Raw genomic sequence first — 10,681 nt, 5'->3', positions numbered from 1 at the left:
ATATATATGTGTATGTATATATATACATATGTGTATGTATATATATACATATGTGTATGTATATATATATATATATATATGTGTATGTATATGTATATATATATATATATGTGTATGTATATATATATGTATATGTATATATATGTGTATGTGTATATATATATGTGTATGTATATATATATATATGTATACATATATATATGTATATGTATATATATATATGTATGTATGTATATCCATCCATCCATTTTCTGAGCCGCTTATCCTCACTAGGGTCGCGGGCGTGCTGGAGCCTATCCCAGCTGTCATCGGGCAGGAGGCGGGGTACACCCTGAACTGGTTGCCAGCCAATCGCAGGGCACATACAAACAGACAACCATTCGCACACACATGCACACCTACGGGCAATTTAGAGTCTCCAATTTATGCATGTTTTTGGGATGTGGGAGGAAACCGGAGTGCCCGGAGAAAGAACCCGGGTCCTCAGAACTGTGAGGCTGACGACCACCGTGCCGCATATATATATATATATATATATATATATAGATAGATATATATAGATATAGATGGAATATGGAAAAGTTTATTTATTTCCATAATTTAATTCAAAAAAATTAACTTTCATAGATTATAGATTCAGGGCCCACAATTTCAAGTACCGTAATTTCTCGTGTATAATGCGCACTCGTATAATACGCACCCCCAAAATTCCGGAAAACCCTTCATTTTTACAATGCATGATTTTGCTTCTACCCGTATGATTAAAACATGAAGTATTATCTGTATTTTGTTAGGTTTTTCAAATAATTATTCTGAAATTAAGCACTTTATTTGAACACGTAATCCTTTTTTTTAAATTTATTTACTGGCTCTTGTTTTGAAATTCACAGCCCTACTTTTATTTAGTAAATTAGAAAACACACCGTTGTACTCATATGTTTGATTACCCAGGCAGAATTTGGAAGATGGGTACAATTCTTTCAAGAAAACATGAAGGACCAAGCGAAACAAATTTAATTTCCTTTTAATGGGATTTAAATTAAACGGTCAAACATTATCATGAAACAAAACATAACCATAAAGAAATTAATGATGGTTGTTGTTCATTCATTAGTCATATTAAAAAAACAAGGCAATATTTCACAAATTCTGCCAGGGTATGTGAACATATGAGCATAACTGTACATATATGCAGTAATACATACCTCTGTCATATTGGAATGAAAGTATAGGCTACACCTTTTTTATAACCACTAGGTGGCGGTGCCATTTTGGAATGAAAGTGTACAGGTTTTTTATAACCACTAGATGGCGGCATACATTTATAAAATGTGAAAGTTTTTACCATTTGCCCCTATACCCATGAATAATGCGCACTGTTGACTTTTGACAATTTTTGGTGGAAAACAATGCGCATTATACACAAGAAATTACGGGATGTATTTGTTTATTATTACATAATTTTGGCCTCCTGCGCATAAAACCCATGAAATCAGGAATTCAAACATGTTAATACTATCAAAAAAATCACCATTTACTTCTGTTTTTATCGGGAGGGGAAAGAGAGAAATTAGGGTCACATTAAATCAATCAAGATATTGTACTTTCATATTTAATAATAATCTTCAATACTTGGTTGGGAATCCCTTTCCTTTAATCACTGTCTCGTGGCATTGAGGCATTCAGCCTGTGGTATTTCCTAGGAGTTATGGAAGCCCAGATTTCCTTGATGCTTACTGTCAGGGCTTCTTTGATTTTGGGTCTGGTGCCCCTCATTTTCCTCTTGATAATACCCCATCGATTCTCAATGGGGTTTAGATCCGGCGAGTTGGCTGGCCAGTCAAGGACTGTGATGGCATGAGCATCAAACCAGGTTTTGGTGGTTCTGGCGGTATGGGCAGGGGCCAGGTCCTGCTGGAAGATGAAATGTGCATCTCCATACCGATCCTCAGCAGAAGGAATCATCAAGTCCTCAAAAACATTCTGGTACTCATATGTTTGATTGCGGTGACCTTGGATTTAAGAAAGCAGAGTCCACCTGCACTGGACATTGCACCCCAAATCATGACTGACTGTGGATATTTCACAATGGACCTCAAGCAGCTCGGGTTCTGTTCTTCACCCGTCTTCCTCCAAACCCTTGGACTTTGATTCCTGAATGAAAGGCACACTTTTCCTTTCCTCCTGGCCGACATTCCAGTCCTTCTTCTCCTTTGCCCAGTTGAGGCACTTCCTACGTTGGCTCAGCCTCAGAAATGGCTTGACCCGAGGAACCCGACAGTTGTAGCCATCTCCCGGATGCATCAGAATGTGGTGGTTTTTTAAGATGTGATCCCCGCCTCATTCCACTCTTTCTGTATCTCTGCTAGATTTTTTAATCTTCTCCGTTTGATAATCCGCTGAAGCCCATGGTCATCTCTATTGGTGGTGGATCTTCTCCTGCCACATTTTCTCCTTCCGCTAGACTTTCCATTGATATGCTTGGACACAGCACTCTGTGCACAGCCAGCCTCCTTAGCTATGAACTTTTGTGGCTTACCCATCCTATGGAGGGTATCAGTGATGGTCTTCTGGCCAGTTGTCAAGTCTGCAGTCTTCGCCATGTTGAACCCAACTGAGACAATTGAACCAAACTGAAGCGATGTAATGACGAATGCGGAAACCTGTGCAGGTGCTTTGAGTTGAGTAGATGATTAGTGTGTGACACTCAGTTTAAAACATTTATGGCCTGCAAATATATATGTATATATACAACCCCAATTCCAATGAAGTTGGGACGTTGTGTTAAACATAAATAAAAACAGAATACAATGATTTGCAAATCATGTTCAACCTATATTTAATTGAATACACTGCAAAGACAAGATATTTAATGTTCAAACTGATCAACTTGATTGTTTTAGCAAATAATCATTAACTTAGAATTTTATGGCTGCAACACGTTCCAAAAAGGGAACAGGTGGCAAAAAAGACTGAGAAAGTTGAAGAATGCTCATCAAACACCTGTTTGGAACATCCCACAGGTAAACAGGCTAATTGGGAACAGGTGGGTGCCATGATTGGGTATAAAAGGAGCTTCGCTGAATTGCTCAGTCATTCACAAGCAAAGATGGGGCGAGGTTCACCTGAGAAAATAGTCGAACAGTTTAAGGACAATGTTGCTCAACGTACAATTGCAAGGAATTTAGGGATTTCATCATCTACGGTCCATAATATCATCAAAAGGTTCAGAGAATCTGGAGAAATCACTGCATGTAAGCGGCAAGGCCGAAAACCAACATTGATTCCCTGCATCAAAAACTGACATCAATGTATAAAGGTTATCACCACATGGGCTCAGGAACACTTCAGAAAACCAATGTCAGTAAATACAGTTCGACGCTACATCCGTAAGTGCAACTTGAAACTCTACTATGCAAAGCAAAAGCCAATTATCAACAACACCGAGAAACGCCACCGACTTCTCTGGGCCTGAGCTCAACTAAGATTGACTGATGAAAAGTGTGCTGTGGTCCGACAAATCCACATTTAAAATTGTTTTTGGAAATTGTGGATGTCGTGTCCTCCGGGCCAAAGAGGAAAAGAACCATCCGGACTGTTACGGACACAAAGTTCAAAAGCCAGCATCTGTGATGGCATGGGGCTGTGTTAGTGCCAATGGCATGGGTAACTTACTTAACGGTACATACAGGTTTTGGAGAAACATATGCTGCCATCCAAGCAACGTCTTTTTCATGGACACCCCTGCTTATTTCAGCAAGACAATGCCAAACCACATTCTGCACGTGTTACAACTGCGTGGCTTCGTAGTAAAAGAGTGCAGGTACTAGACTGGCCTGCCTGCAGTCCAGACCCGTCTCCCATTGAAATGTTTGGCGCATTATGAAGCGTAAAATACGACAACGGCGACCCCGGACTGTTGAACAGCTGAAGCTCCACCTCCAGCCAGGCCTGGAGGTGGGGCTCGAAGGCGAGCGCCTGGGGGCCGGGCCTGCACCCATGTGGCCCGGCCGGGCACAGCCAGAAAGGGTAACGTGGGTCCCTCTTCCCATGGGCTCACCACCTGTGGGAGGGGCCATAGGGGTCGGGTGCAGTGCGAGCTGGGCGGTGGCCGAAGGCGGCAACCTTGGCGATCCGATCCCCGGCTACAGAAGCTGGCTCTAGGGACGTGGAATGTCACCTCTCTGACAGGGAAGGAGCCCGAGCTGGTGTGTGAGCTCGAGAAGTTCCGACTAGATGTAGTCGGACTCGCCTCCACGCACAGCTTGGGCTCTGGTACCAGTCCTCTCGAGAGGGGTTGGACTCTCTTCCACTCTGGAGTTGCCCACGGTGAGAGGCGCCAAGCAGGTGTTGGTATACTTATTGCTCCCCGGCTCAGCGCCTGTACGTTGGGGTTCACCCCGGTGGATGAGAGGGTAGCCTCCCTCCGCCTTCGGGTGGGGGGACGGGTCCTGACTGTTGTTTGTGCCTATGCACCAAACAGCAGTTCCGAGTACCCACCCTTTTTGGAGTCCTTGAAGGGGGTGTTGGAGAGCACCCCCGCTGGGGACTCCATCGTTCTGCTGGGGGACTTCAATGCTCACGTGGGAAATGACAGTGAGACCTGGAAGGGCGTGATTGGGAGGATCGGCCCCCCCCGATCAGAACCCGAGCGGTGTTCTGTTATTGGACTTCTGGGCTCATCACGGATTGTCCATAACGAACACCATGTTCAAGCATAAGGGTGTCCACACGTGCACTTGGCACCAGGGCACCCTAGGTCGCAGTTCGATGATCGACTTTGTGGTCGTGTCATCGGGTAAAGAGAGGGGCGGAGCTGTCAACTGATCACCACCTGGTGGTGAGTTGGTTTCGATGGTGGGGGAAGATGCCAGTCCGACGTGGCAGGCCCAAACGTATTGTGAGGGTCTGCTGGGAACGTCTGGCGGAATCCCCTGTCAGAAGGAGTTTCAACTCCCACCTCTGACAGAACTTTGCTCATGTTCCGAGGGAGGCGGGGGACATAGAGACCGAGTGGACCATGTTCCGCGCCTCCATTGCTGAGCCGGCCCACCGGAGCCGTGGCCGTAAGGTGGTTAGTGCCTGTCGTGGCGGCAATCCCCGAACCCGTTGGTGGACACCAACGGTGAGGGATGCCGTCAAGCTGAAGAAGGAGTCCTATTGGGCCTTTTTGGCCTGTGGGACTCCTGAGCCAGCTGGTGGGTACCGGCTGACCAAGCGGAATGCAGCTTTGGTGGTCACTGAACCAAAACTCGGGCATGGGAGGAGTTCGGTGAGGCCATGGAGAAAGACTTCCGGACGGCTTCGAGGAAATTCTGGTCCACTATCCGGCGTCTCAGGAAGGGGAAGCAGTGCACCATCAACACTGTGTATAGTGGGGATGGGGCTCTGCTGACCTCGACTCGGGATGTTGTGAGCCGGTGGGGAGAATACTTCAAAGACCTCCTCAATTCCACCGACACGCCTTCCCATGAAGGAGCAGAGTCTGGGTTCTCTGAGGCGGGCTCTCCTATCTCTGGGGTTGAGGTCACCGAGGTGGTTAAAAAGCTCCTCAGTGGCAAGGCCCCGGGGGTGGATGATCGCCCGGAGTTCCTCAAGGCTCTGGATGTTGTAGGACTGTCCTGGTTGACACGCCTCTGCAACATCGCGTGGACATCGGGGACAGTGCCTCTGGATTGGCAGACTGGGGTGGTGGTCCCCCTTTTTAAGAAAGGGGACCGGAGGGTGTGTTCCAACTACAGGGGGATCACACTCCTCAGTCTCCCTGGTAAGGTCTATTCAGGGGATGCTGGAGAGGAGGGTCCGTCGGGAAGTCGAATCTCAGATTCAGGAGGAGCAGTGTGGTTTTCGTCCTGGCCGTGGAACAGTGGACCAGCTCTACACCCTTAGCAGGGTCCTCGAGGGTGCATGGGAGTTCGCCCAACCAGTCTACATGTGTTTTGTGGACTTGGAGAAGGCGTTCGACTGTGTCCCTCGGGGGGTCCTGTGGGGGGGTGCTTCAGGAGTATGGGGTACCAAACCCCCTGATACGGGCTGTTCGGTCCCTGTACGATCGCAGTCGGAGTTTGGTCCGCATATCCGGCAGTAAGTCGGACTCGTTTCCGGTGAGGGTTGGACTCCGCCAAGGCTGCCCTTTGTCACCGATTCTGTTCATAACGTTTATGGACAGAATTTCTAGGCGCAGCCGAGGCATAGAGGGGGTCCGGTTTGGTGGCCTCAGTATTGTATATATATATCTCTGCTTTTTGCAGATGATGTGGTTCTGTTGGCTTCATCAAGGCGTGACCTCCAACTCTCATTGGAGCAGTTCACAGCCGAGTGTGAAGCGGCTGGGATGAGAATCAGCACCTCCAAATCTGAGACCATGGTCCTCAGTCGGAAAAGGGTGGCGTGCCCTCTTCAGGTCGGGAATGAGATCCTGCCCCAAGTGGAGGAGTTCAAGTGTCTTGGGGTCTTGTTCACGAGTGAGGGAAGAATGGAACGGGAGATCAACAGGCGGATCGGTGCAGCGTCTGCAGTGATCCGGACTTTGTATCGATCCGTTGTGGTGAAGAAGGAGCTAAGCCGAAAGGCGAAGCTCTCGATTTACCGGTCGATCTACATTCCTACCCTCACCTATGGTCACGAGCTGTGGGTCGTGACCGAAAGAACAAGATCCAGGATACAAGTGGTCAAAATGAGTTTCCTCCGCAGGGTGTCCGGGCTCTCCCTTAGAGATAGGGTGAGAAGCTTGGTCATCCGGGAGGATCTCAGAGTAGAGCCGCTGCGCCTTCACATCGAGAGGAGCCAGATGAGGTGGCTGGGGCATCTGATTCGGATGCCTCCTGGACGCCTCCCTGGTGAGGTGTTCCAGGCACGTCCCACCGGGAGGAGACCACGGGGACGACCCAGGACACGCTGGAGAGACTACATTCTTCGGCTGGCCTGGGAACGCCTTGGGATCCCCCCGGAAGAGCTGGATGAAGTGGCTGGGGAGAGGGAAGTCTGGGCGTCCCTGCTAAAGCTACTGCCCCTGCGACCCGACCTCGGATAAGCGGTAGAAAATGGATGGATGGACAACGTCCCAACTTCATTGGAATCGGGGTTGTATATAAAATACAGTGCGTACGGAAAGTATTCAGACTCCCTTAAATTTTTCTCTTATATTGGACCCATTTGCTAAAGTAATGTAAGTTCTTTTTCCCCTCATTAATGTACACAAAGCACCCCATCTTGTCAGAAAAAAAACTGAATTGTTGACATTTTTGCAGATTTATTGAAAAAGAAAAACTGAAATATCACAGGAAAGTCTTCTTAATCAATGATTCTTAGTAGTGTCAGGGCCTTAACGTGAGTTGCTGACCCATTATGGCTAGGTTGCAGGCAGGTGGTCCTCAGTTTACAACGGTGCCAACCTAGAAGGTTTTGAGGTTACGAATAAATTAGTTTGTGCAGTGGCGTAGAACTTGTGGTCACGTGCCACAAAATGTCATGCTCAGTTACCACTGTATTTGATATTTTTCATTACATTTTCTTATTATTAAGTGTTTTTCAGACAAATATTTACTGCAATTATGATTTCACTGTGTTAACATAGGTTAGTGATAGACTGAGTAGAACTGAGCCTTCCAACTTACAGCGTTTGTATGTATGTATATATACATATATATATATATATATATATATCCACACACATATTTATATATAAGCCTAACTTGACTCACATGTAATTTAAGTGCTATCCCATTCTAAATATGATGTTGGTCTACCTTTGCAGCTATAACTGCTTCAACTCTTGTGGGAAGGCTTTCAACAAGCTTTCGGAGTGAATTTATGAGAATTCTTGCCCATTCTTCCAGGAACAAATTTGTGAGGTCACACACTAATGTTGGACAAGAAGGCCTGGATCACTGTCCACTTGAAATCAACCCAAAGGTGTTCTATCAGGTTGACGGCAGGAGTTTGTGCAGGCCGTTCAAGTTCATCTATACCGAAGTCACTCATCCATGCCTTTATGGACCCTGCTTTGTGCATTGGTGCACAGACATGTTTGAACAGGAAGGAGGAGCCCCTAACTGTTTGACTGTCCAAAATCTCTTGGTATGCTGAAGCATTCAGAGTTCCTTTCACTGGAGCTCAGGAGCTAATATTTTGGACACTTCCAACTTTATGGGAACAGTTTGGAGATGGCCCTTCCCTTTTCCAACATGACTGTGAATCAGTGCACAAATCAAGGTTCATAAAGACACTGATGAGAGAGTTTAAAGTGGATGAACTTGACTGGCCTGCACAATCCTGACCTCAACCCTATCGAACACTCTTGGACGAATTAGAGCGAAGATTGAGAGCCAGGCCTTCTCGTCCAACATGTGTAACTTCACGAATGCGCTTCTGTAAAAATGGCCATAAATTTGTTTGGAACATTCCACAGGTGAACAGGTTAATTGGAAACATGATTTGGTATAAAAGGAGCATCCCCAAAAGACTCAGTTGTTCACAAGCAAGGATGGAGTGAAGTTTATCACTTTAACAACTGCATGAGCAAATAGTCCAACTGTTTAGGAACAATGTTTCTCAATGTACAATTGTAAGAAATTCAGGGATTTCAAATTTCATCATATCCAGTCCAGAATATTATCAAAATATTCAGAGAATCTAGAGAAATCTCTGTCAGCCACAAGGCTGGCTGAGTGCCCATGACCTTCGATCCTCCAGGCGGCACTGCATTAAAAATTGGCATCATTGCAAGGTTACTGTAATTAATTAAATTATATGAAAATGACTCATTTACTGGCACTGGAAGTCATGACGTTTCGGTATCAGTACATTACCCATAATTCACGCAGACAGCGTCGTTGGCCTCGGTGTCACCATTCCATATTTGAATGTTGTTTGAAACCTGGTGTTCATACTGTCATGCAGGACCAGGATAGCCAACATATTAAACAAGTGTAATAATCACATCGAGTCATGTCTCAGTGATGTCTCTTGCAAGGTGCAGACACTTATGGACACAGCTTGATTCTTCATTTGTAGCTTTTTCAACTCTCGTTTAATCTCCCGATTGGCTCGGGGCCATCCAAAGATCAAGTAGTGAGTGAGCCAAACACGTCAAAAACAGTTCTGGAAGCACAGCCAATCCATTTGTACACACCAACCAAGACGGAGAGACTGGGATGCAAGGAAGCTCTGATCCCTGCCAGTGGCCTTGTCTGCACACGCACATCTTAATTGCGCTGTACCACACCTTGAAGACATGCTTCTGCAAATATTAGTAATTCGCTATGTACAGAATGTCATGTGACCAAACCCGGAAAACGGGATAGCTGACGTCCTGTGTATGCTACGCTAACGAGCATGACTGGTTTGATGACATGACTGTTGAAAGCTGAATTTGTAAAATTGTGTTTTCATGGCTGGTGTGTTTGGACAAAAGTTAAATACATGGATATAATTTATTTAAACAAATAAATACGTAAACACGACCGAAGCCTGAACAGCAAATATTGTAATCTTTGGTGGCTCTGTGGTGACATTTTGTGTTTACAAAAGACATGGTAGACCTTTTAAGTTCCTACGGGTGCTTTGAAACGGTCCCCTTCCCCATTCACCCAAGCGAGGAGGAAGTGCTTTTACCCCTTTTGCCAAATGCGCAGGTAGGTTGAGCATATACCGGATTGTTAATCGCTTTTTACCATCATAATGAATCTTTGTGTAATAGGTGACAAATATTTTCCAGCAAGATGTACTATAGAAGAAGAAAAAAAAAACAATTACTTTGTGAAAGCATCTCATAGATTTAGTACCACGAACAAGCATCTAGTTCTTATATAGCCAACAGTTGCTAGTTTATACGAATATTGTGAGGGTAATACATATAGGCAAGAATTTAAGGAAATAAAAGATTTGTGTCAAGTAGTGCTACGAACAAATCAGTGATGATTCAGATCAATCCTCATGGAAAAAAAAATTACAGTACAGTATAAACTTCTTTATTGCTATTCATGGCTGTCACTGTACAGCATTCCTTTCCTCTCACCCTTATTAGTCAAGGCAGATAGCCGCCTGACAAAGAAAGTGGCTATAAACCTGCTGGACAGGAAACGTTTTCTGATATAACTGTCATCCGCTGCTATAAAAATACACTGAATTGGATTCATTTGCTACTGATTTAACTAAAAGCTGCAATATGATAGTGCTGACTATGACGGCGAAAGTTCAAAGATGCCGTTGCACATCTTTTCAAAGAACAGGCAGCACCCATAAGAGCGCCATCGTTCATGAAAGTACATGAAAATTGTATTGTTAGATTGATGTGTTAGGTTAAACCTCAGCTCCATCTCCTTGCTGAAGAAGATTGTCTCAGTTGTTCTCTCGAAACGTTTCCTCGGGTCAGACTTTGTCATGTCCATTTCCTGATGTTGGTTACCGTGTTAGACCATTCGATTGTCATTTGAAGGTGTAAAAGAGCTAATCAGAAGTTGTACGACACATTGACAACAAGTCAGCCTGTGGTCACTTTATTTAAACGTTTGAGTGGTGCTTCGGGAGGGAAATGTGACCTTTGAATTAGCTGTGTAAAGCAGCCTGTTTAGATTCTCTATCATCCAATTTTTTAATGGGGGGGTGAGGAGGGCTGGTGATGTGTCTGCTCCTGCAGATGGACCACATGAACGTGTCCACCTCGCTATTTGTCATGAAG

Source organism: Phycodurus eques, chromosome 1 (genome assembly GCF_024500275.1).
Source record: "Phycodurus eques isolate BA_2022a chromosome 1, UOR_Pequ_1.1, whole genome shotgun sequence".
Taxonomy (NCBI): domain Eukaryota; kingdom Metazoa; phylum Chordata; class Actinopteri; order Syngnathiformes; family Syngnathidae; genus Phycodurus; species Phycodurus eques.
The sequence above is the reverse complement of the archived record's forward strand: the minus strand, read 5'-3'. Positions refer to the sequence as shown.